At 37.1% G+C, this 10,182-nt stretch overlaps 1 long non-coding RNA gene across 1 annotated transcript; it reads left to right on the top strand.

The window, feature by feature from the left end:
* The first annotated feature begins 306 nt into the window (after nt 1-306).
* On the top strand, nt 307-9,957 carry LOC131534949 (uncharacterized). The gene is made up of 3 exons (XR_009269473.1): nt 307-434; nt 4,522-4,675; nt 9,725-9,957. It is a non-coding gene; the product is annotated as an uncharacterized LOC131534949 (long non-coding RNA).
* Nucleotides 9,958-10,182: the final 225 nt, after the last annotated feature.

Below are 10,182 nucleotides of genomic sequence, written 5' to 3'. Positions count from 1 at the left end.
TATTTAAACCTTAAATAGCCGCTGCCAATTAATAAACACTAAAACAACATCATATAGGCTAATGTTGACTAATGACCCAGGCAAGTGATTTCTATGGTTTCATGTGTCTTAACTGTATGGCTTTCTTACTCACGTAATAAATAGTTAAACTTTAAAATTTAAAAAAATAAATAAAAGTTAAACTGAAATATTTCATGTCCGTTTAATAATTTATTTGATGAGTAGCTGCGTAATAAATGACTCCGCTTGGCGTCGGCGACCTGATCACCCCGTCGGGTTTATTTTGTGTGCTTATGACTGGCGGATTCTACATGATCCCTTACATAATATGTTTGAGAGAGAGAGAGAGAGAGAGAGAGAGTGTTTCTCTCCTCACTCTCTCTGTGCTCTCGTCTGCTGCGGTTATCATGGACAAGCAGTCTTCATATCAGCAGGTAAAAAAATCTCTTCCTCTGTTGATTAAGCTTGTATTTTAGCTCCTGCTGAATGTTTTGCTCTTTGCACACTGGCTTTATTCAGTCTGCATTCTGTGTTTTGTTGATCAGTAGCTCCGCTAGATGTTTACAATGTCAAATACACGGAGAAAAAAGGTAAGTGGTTGCAAAAAATTATTTTAGCTACGTTTAATTAAAAAAAATGTTGAAAGTTAGTCAACTAAATTTGTTTATTTAAATGTAGCTAAAATAAATTGATTGCAACCACTTACTTTAATTTTTTTTTTTTAGTAAATTCAATGAATATTTTTTTTTCAGTGTACTTTTCATTAGCAGTTATACAAGTCTATTAAAAGAAGTCCACATGCATTTTAATGATTCTACTTGCCACATTAAGAGTAATTGCCTAAATTTAGTAAACAGTTTTGCTTCAACAAAAACATCTTTTTACTGGAAAACAAGATGAAAATATATATTCTTGTTGTCTTGCTGTACATCACTGTTGAGATTTTGCCAACTGAATGAATTTGCTGGTTCTGGAGCTCAGATGGACAGGAAGTTTGAAGGAGTGAGGTGTCATTTCGATGGTGTGATGAAAATTAAACACAAATTTAATTGTGCGATAGCAAGGTTTGGACAGCAATTCAATGCAACAAAAAGAGCATTGAATTATAAGAGCGCTGCATGATTAAGCAGAAAATGAAAAGTGCATTGAATCGAAACCATTAAACTGATAATGAAGCACATTTCCCCGTGTTGATTTGTAACAGAGCAGAATCTTTGGTGAACACACAGAGGGCATCACAAATAAACGCTTTACTTTCATTAGGGGTGTTTGAAAGAGTTGCTGCATATATTCTCTTTTCTATTAATTAATGTGGTTTCTTTGATCCTCCTCCACATTCACTGCCTCATTTCACCCCTTCACTCCATTTTCAAAGCGTTCTCTCTTTCGCCCACACGGCACATTGTTGTACCTGCCAATTCGCAGCACCCACACACACTCTCGCCCACTAACACCCAGCCACACTAATGCAGTGGTGCCCCGAGCCCACACACACACATTAACACCAAACCACAATAACACATAGGAGCAAAGATGCCTTGAGTGCTGATGAGCTTTTCCTGAACTTTTGCACAAGCATGCATATATTTCAGCGATGTTAAACGAGTGCTGTTGTACTGAATATCAGTGGCCTAGTACATATTCTGTAGAACAGCAAAGTTGCAAGTGTGAGATGTTGTTCAGTTGTTCTGGATGTGTTCCTTCATTTCATAGACAGTTGCTTCTGTCTTTTCCTGTAATCCCAGACTGACTTTAATTATGGTTATAGGACTCTTAGTTCGAACAAAAACTTACTGGACTATTGCAATAATTACAAAATAAATGTATGGAAACCTAAAAGTGCTTACACACTAAGAAAAAACAACAACAACAAATGACAACAAATCTCACCAACATCTAATCATGCCTTCATACCATTCAAACGTTTGGGATACTTTAAAATATAATTTATTGCTGTGATCAAACCTAAATTTTCAGCATCATTTAGTGCCACACGATGCTTCAGAAATCATTCTAATATGCTGATTTATTATTAATGTTGAATATTTTTTTTTTGGAACATCTGATACCTTTTCAGGATTCTTAATCAATAAAAAGTTAAAAAGCAGCATTTATTCAAAATAGAAATATTTTGTAACAATATACACAGCCGTTAAAATTTCTTTCTTTCTTTCTGCAAAAAAAAAAAAAAAACAACAACAACAACAACAAAAAAATGATTCAACAAGGGTGTCTTAAATTGCTAAAAAGTGATAGTAAAGACTAATGCTTTTAGAAAAGATTTCTGTTATAAACAGAAAGTTCTTTTTTAAACTTTTATTAATCGAATCCTGAAAAAAGTATCAGATGTTAATAAAAATAAAAAGAATTAAGCAGCATAACTGTTTCCAACATTAATAATAAATCAGCATATTAGAATGATTTCTGAAGCATCATGTGACACTGAAGACTGGAGTAATGATGCTGAAATCGCGGTGGACCCAGTCCTGATTTGGGGAACAGTTGCCTTTGTGCTGTAGCTGGGCCTTGGAGCAGTGGTGGACACAGCCCATAGAATAACTGCAAGGCTGTGAAGAGCACCAAGAGCCGTGGAGCAGGAGGCATGAAACAGAACAGGACCACGAGGAAGTGACAGGGCATGGAGCATGGACAGATTTCACCAAGTCTGGTGAAATAGACATAGAAGCGTAACCTGGTGAGACGTGGACACACACCGACATAGGAATAGCCGACTCAGTGAGCTCATGGAGCACAGGGGCCTTTGCGAGAGAAATAAAGTGAAACTTTTCCCCTAAGACTGTTATCCAAGATGCCAAACACTGGGGTTCTTCGGAAAGCTCTGCAGAGATGCTGAGACCCTCTCTATACCACAACATTTTCCAAAAACATCATCTCAATGAAGGTCTTTCCTTAACCATTTGTCCTGTTGTCGGAAGTAGTGTGAGTGAATACGGGACATCGTTCTGATTTGGCACTTTTGACGTATCACTCGCATTCAGTGCAGACCAGATGTAGTTTTCCACATCCACGAACAGCATAACATCTGCAGGCTATGGAAGTGATATGTCAAAGTTAGTGTGGAGGTGTTGTTGTGGAGGCGGTGAGATGCAAATGTGATGTCACGCTGTGGAGAAAGAAGACAATTAGTTGTTTTGGCTGCTTGCTTTCGTTTCCTGCAGTAAGATATTTGTGAATGCTAAATCCATGTCAAAAAATCAAGACAATTTTGATTCTTCATGTCATGACTCCTTTAAAGGAACCTTTAAGAAACATTCATTCGAAATTCACTGATTTCCATCCTTAGCCCTCATTAGACACTTATGTGTCAGTAAAGAGCTGCTGCAGGTGGTTACGACTGGTTTGTACAATGCAACATAAGGCACAAATGATAAGATCATTGTGTGTGTCATAACACAGACCTGAACTGAATTAACACAATTTGAGCTGTTATTCAGAGGAAAACCAAGAGAGCTGCTGCTATATCATATGAAGCTCATGAGGAGGTGGCTTTAACTAAACCCACAGTTGGCAACCCCGAAGTTTACGAGTAAACCTGCTTATGTTGACTAAGAAAGAGCAGTTGAAAGAGGCATTTTTCAGATGTACCTCCCAGAAGAAGTAATATCATACAGCATGACACATATCTCACCTAGAGCGACTCTACAGTGTGCCAGAGGATAAAAAGATACAGGAACGGAGGTGACAGGAGAGTCCAAACCCATTGTGATGATCCCTAAGCTGGACCATACATTACGGTTTTGTAATGACTTTAGGAAGTTGAACAACATCTGTTTCAATAGCAATGCTCTGTGCACTAAGAATTAGACAACATATTCAGTGACTCCAGATTCAGTGCTCAGATTTCCTTGAGCCATTGACAGTACTAGGTGCATTGCTATGGCCTTCATCTTGCAAAAGACTGATAAATGTTGCAGCTTCACCAAACTTATAGCCACGGTCACATTTTATTTTAAGGTCCAATTCTCGCTATTAAAAAAAAACATTAACTATGACTTTTAGCTCAATAAACTTCTAATTTGCTGCTTATTAATAGTTAGGTAGTTGTTAAGCTTAGGTATTGGGTAATATTATGGATGGAGAATATGGTCGCTCACGCAGAATTTGTGCTATTAAACAGCCAATATGTTAATTATAGACATGCTAATAAGCAACTACACTCTTAAAAATAAAGGTGCTTCACGATGCCATAGAATAACCTTTTTGTCTAAATGGTTCCATAAAGAACTTTTAATATCTTAAGAACCTTCCTGTTTCACAACAATATATTCATATTATAAAAAGGTAAGAAAGAGATGGTTCTTTAAAGAACCTTTGACCGAATGGTTCTTTGTGGAACCAAACATGGTTCTTAAATGGCATCGCTGTTAAGCACCTTTATTTTTAAGAGTGTAGTTAAGAGTGAGAATTGATCCTTATACTAAAGTGTCACCATAGCCACTTACCTATACAAGGTTAAGCCAGGTTCTTCTGTTTATTTCATTCCTAACTTCTCCTCGATAGCTTGCCTCCTAAACGGACGTGACAAAAGAGTGGTGTGGACTGGGCTTCTGAAAGCACCGGGCCTACATGCCTCATACTTTCAACAGACTCTTCATCCTTCAGACAGGCACATCACAAACTGGACTTGGAGCTGTTCTTTCACAGACATTACGAGGTAAGGAGCTACCTGTGATTTTCACTAGCCATAAACTGTCCCCTGCAGCAATGCCGTAACAATAGAAAGATGCATTGACCATTAAGTGAGCCGTCCTGGAGCCGAGGTATTACCTGTTGGGTAACTGGGCAATGCTGATGGCCTATCCAGGATGTTTCTCCCTTTGTCAGGTCTGCACTGGTACTTCTCAGCCCCTTATATTGTCTGTTATTGTTTCCCAGATGCGTAAAGAGTAACTGAAAAGTAGAGATACCTCACAGACTTACAAGTCACCAATTCCAATACCACTTGAGTAACGATAGTAACGGTGATTGATTAACCCTTGTGCGTCAATTAAAAAAAGTTACACATAGGTTCATAGAGGACAAAAATGTCCATGCTTGGGAGTACAGACTTAAGTTTGGTCTCATTTTAAAGAAGACCCTTGACAGATTATTGTTGAAGTTAAAAAGGTTGTAAAGAATGTAAACCAAAAAAGTTATAGAGGTTTAAGTTTATGAAAATGATTTATGAGCAGTTTTATATAAAATATATATTTTATAAAACATGTTGAACACAAACATTGCTATAACATGAAAGCCATAAATCTAAATAAGTTGTGTTTTTTGATATCTCCAAAAATGAGCTTTTAGTAAGATTTTGTTTGGGTGCAGTACCAAACTTTTCCCATTAGATTCCAGCAAAGCTCCGCTGGCAAACACAGCGCTGGGATTTGTGATTCGCAGTACAGTATAATGTCTCTCTCTCAAACATTACAGGTGCACACACACAAACACACACATTTTTTTATGACACACATACAAACCACACTCTGACATCCATACCAACACACCCACACAATTACAGCTGCATAATTTATCCAACTGGGTCCATAATACAGCAAAAGCAGAAAACAGGAAAAATGTGAGTATTTGCTTTATAGGCCAAACCTGAGAAAATGGCACCATCTGGTTAAATAAAAAAATAAATAAAAAAAAATAAAAAAAAATATATATATATTAAGCCTTGCCAACAGAATGAAAGCCTATTAACAAAGACTGCATCATTTTATAGTTAAATGGCCCTGGGATTAAAAATTGCAGTTTTAATGGGTTTCAATGAGGACATTTTTGTCCTTAAGGTCCTGAGAGGAACTATTTTTTGTACCTAGTGTACAATATATTTATTAAAGGAAATGAGGGTAAAATATTAAAATTCCAATAAAAATACACACCTGTGCTAAAATGTATTACAATTGGCATTAACACAGGCAAAATGATAAAAAAAAAAAAAAAACACTGAAAAGGACAAAAACGTCCATAAGGACACACAAAGATTAAGGAGCTGTGTTGGGGGTCTCAGATTACTTTTCCAAGTAACTACACATTACTTTACAAGACAATATCTTTTTGAAATTCTTGCTGGCACTGAGACTCAAACCTGCGACCTTCAGGTTGGAAGTCTGACTCTATAACCATTAAGCCACGACTGCCCTAAAGGATGCTCTTTTCGACGAGGATGGGATATCCTGATAATATGTAATATGCATTTAATCACATTTTATTTACCAGTGGCAATCAATCAAGCAATCAATCAATCAATCAAAAATACTCAGTTTATACTCTAGAACGAATGATCTAGATAAGCTGCCGCTTGCTTACAGTTCTTCCAGTATCCTCCAGTGGTCCTCACTGCTTTCACTCTTCTTATGGAAACTTGTACTACAGATTTCTTCTTCCATCAAGCCGTCCCAAATGAGTTTGAGTCTCCTCTTTGAGCAGCAAAGCAGAGAGCTCCCCCTTTTGCGAAAGCATGCCTAATAGTTTAAGGTTTAATGTAATATTTGAGCCAGACATGATTTGTAGTATTTTTGCTGGTGTTGTACACTTGAATCTTAAATGACCTCTGCTTGTTGTTGGTCAGTATAGATGTTGCACCTGTTTCTGCAAACACTCATGCTACAAGCATTTTTTAAAATGCTATTAATATATTTCCCCCCAGTGGAATAAGGAAACAGAAGATGTGCATCCCTTCCTTTTTTATTTTGTCGCTCTGAATGAGTTGTGTCTGCTTTCATCTTGCTCTCGTTCTCTGCTTTGCTGCTCAAAGGGTTTTTGATGTGCTGCTGTGGGTTACTGTGAACATGAGGAGCTGCTTCAAAGAGTCATGGAGCGGTGGCATGGATTATTCATGGACGCATACACCGCTACACAAATACAAGACACCAACAAACAGTAGACACACACATTTTTTTTGTTGTATTTTAAAAAAAGCATTGATTTCATGAAGTATTTGCTTCATGATTTTGCAGTCTGTCAGATTTAGCGACCTCTTGTAGACTGCTTTGTCGCCAAACCATAACCAGGCATGTACGCATACACACACCTGCTTGCTCAGGAGCGGCGTAAAAAGATAGATCTGCTCTTTCATAAATTTAAGCCAATTCCACAGAGAAAATATAATTTTTATGATCTTGCTTCCCATTTGTACATCAAACTGATTTTTTTTTTTTTTTTTTGATGAAAACTGTAGTAAATGGAGCTGGAATTTTTTAATTTTTTATAAATATAGAGTAGTCTACTGTGATAAGTTTAATAGAGTCAAAACTAGAAAATTGCAAACTAGAACAGAGAAAACACTGCGTATCATGGATAAGTCGCTCTTCAGAGCTAACACTGCGCTTGCTTTGATGTAACACTTCATTTCCTAGTCACAACCCGACTCTATCAAACTTTAATGAAACATCCTCATCCCAGCGACAGATTAATCCCTTCACGGATGAGAATATTCCCACACTGACGTCACATCTATAGAGATCCTTATTACAGCTCAGCATGCTGAAACGAAGAGAGCAGAAAGTGCTGCTTAATAATTGAAAGATTTTAATTCTGTTAATGACTTTAATTCATTTAAATGTCACAATATACATAATGAATTACAGACTTAGGCATAATTCAAACAGGAGTTGGGATCTGAATTGCAATGAGCAATGCCTTCATAAACTGAGGTATTTTGTTAATAGGAATAACTTTTCTGAGATTTTTTTTTTTTTTTTTTAACATACAAAAGCTCCAACAACAAAAGTAAAAAGAGAGATAAAGAAAGAATCTGGGATTTCTCTAAAGCTTTCAATCATTCAGCTCCAGCTTCCATTTCCTCGTATGGTTTTTGTTTCTCATTCCTCTCCATCTGCACTCCTTAGAGAAGCTGTTAAGTGTACGGTTGATTTTTCTCTTTAGCAACTCAATGACTTTCCTGGCTTGTCAGCATGTTTCTTTCCTGACACCCCAGAAGTTCTTCTCCAACACTTTCAAAAACCAGCTCCTTGTCACATAGCTCCAAATCTTGATGGATGAATTTGCTTTCCCTTTACCCCCCTCTCTATATAGCTATCTTTGTGAGAACATACATTGACACAATGCAATCTCTAGCTCCTTACCCTAACCTTCAGAACTAAGTGCCTCACACAAACCCTTACCATAAACCTACCCTTTACCCAATTATAACCTGACCCCTAAAACCAAGTCTTGACCCTCAAACAGGCCTTTAAAGGGGTCCCAGAAAGTGAGGACCGGCCAAAATGTCCTCACTTTACAAGATTGTCCTCACTCGGATGGTCTAAAACTCAAACCGGCCCTCACAAAGATAGCTGTACAAGTACACACACACACACACACACACACACACACACACACACTCGATTGATTTCTTTCCAAAATTTATGTATATGCTTTACTTTTTAAGATTGACTGTTTTTCCAAGGCATTGTTAGATGTCAGTGTTTCCTGTCATAGCTATGCAAATATTTAATTTTAAAAACAGTATCATAAACTATTTCTTGATGTTAAATCTGTATTTAACCTCAGATTGATCTCAAAGTAAAAAGAGGTGCTAAAGTCTGATTTTGTGGTGGCTGTGCTTTAAAATTAAATTATTATAATCTTAATTCGAGTGATGAAGGGTTTTGAAAGTCTGACAGTAATCAGTGTTGAGTTCGACTGTAAGGTTAACCCGACCTGCTTTACATGTTTCACAATGATTAGCAGTTGAAAACAGTAGAAATGTAGAAAATTAATCAAATGTAATCAGTTACATTACATTAAGGATGTAATTGAAATAGTTACACTACATATTACATTTTCGGGTAACTTATAATCTGTAACCTATTACATTTCCAAAGTAACCTTCCCAACACTGCTCATGTCATACCAAAACCTGATTTCTGAAAAATAAAAACAAAATCAAGCAGCATCAAAGCTGACAGCAGCATCACTGAGCATACAACAAACAATCAGTTTAAAATGTGTCAGTAGCCTATAGGCATATTTTACTTTAAATTTGCTCATAATATCTAATTTAGTACATATAAGAAAAAAATCAAACAATATTCTGTTTTTCAATATTTCATTGTTTTTTTCTTTTTTTTTTTGCATGGCCGTCTTCGCCACAAGATGGAGCTATTCATCAGATTATTATGCTAAAGCAGTACTACTAGTTTCATACTCAAATATAAGAAGTCTAAAACAAACCTTTTAAGCCATAAAATAGTTTCATCAGCTGTAATTATATACATTTATTTTATATAATTGGTTGTTTAGATGCATTTTGCTATATGATTAAGGCCCTGTTTCACAGACAGGGTTTAGCCTAAACCAGGATTAGGCCATAGTTCAATTAGGACATTTAATTTTTATAAACATGCCTTAGAAAAAAGCATTACTGGTGTGCATCTTAAGACAAATCAAAGGCACTGACATGTTTTAGGATCAGTCAGTGCAAGTTTCTTTCAGGTGAAACAGCTCAGACGTACATTTTAGTCTAGGACTAGGTTTAAGCCTTGTCTGTGAAACCGGGGGTATGATTTCATTTATGTAAGTGACTGTTAAGTAACGGGATTTTAAAATTAAAATCTGATTGAGTGTGCTGATCGAATGTCACATGCTATTGTAAATAAACACAAGCACACCAGGGAGCGCACATTCGTTGAATTGTTTTTATTATAATACATGTAATTATTTAATCAGTTCAGCTGGTCATTGTAATTAAATGTTGTTACTGTTGTTGTTTCAGGTGACAGAGTGAACTGACATCAGGAAAGCGTCATGAGCACTGAAAAAGAGCGCAGCGTCCTGAATGATGCTGATGAGGAGAAGGAGGTGAAGGATGAGAAGCCGGCTGTGAAGGAGGAGCTGTCGGAGGAGCAGGAGCTGGAGGAGCTGAGGGCTCAGGTGCTGCAGCTCCTGCTTGAGCTGGAAGAAGCTCGAGACACGGCTCAGAAACACGAGGAGAGCTTTCTGGAGCTGCAAGGTGAGACATGTCATGCTTTCTTATTTTGATTTTTGATTTCCCCTGCAGGTCACCTATCATTTTTTTAGGTAACACTTCATTTCCTAGTCACAACCCGACTCTATCAAACTTTAATGAAACATCCTCATCCCAGCGACAGATTAATCCCTTCACGGATGAGAATATTCCCACACTGACGTCACATCTATAGAGATCCTTATTACAGCTCAGCATGCTGAAAC

Source organism: Onychostoma macrolepis, chromosome 25 (assembly GCF_012432095.1).
Source record: "Onychostoma macrolepis isolate SWU-2019 chromosome 25, ASM1243209v1, whole genome shotgun sequence".
Classification (NCBI taxonomy): Eukaryota; Metazoa; Chordata; class Actinopteri; order Cypriniformes; family Cyprinidae; genus Onychostoma; species Onychostoma macrolepis.
Note: the sequence above shows the minus strand (reverse complement) of the source record. Positions and strands in the feature narration are given on the sequence as shown.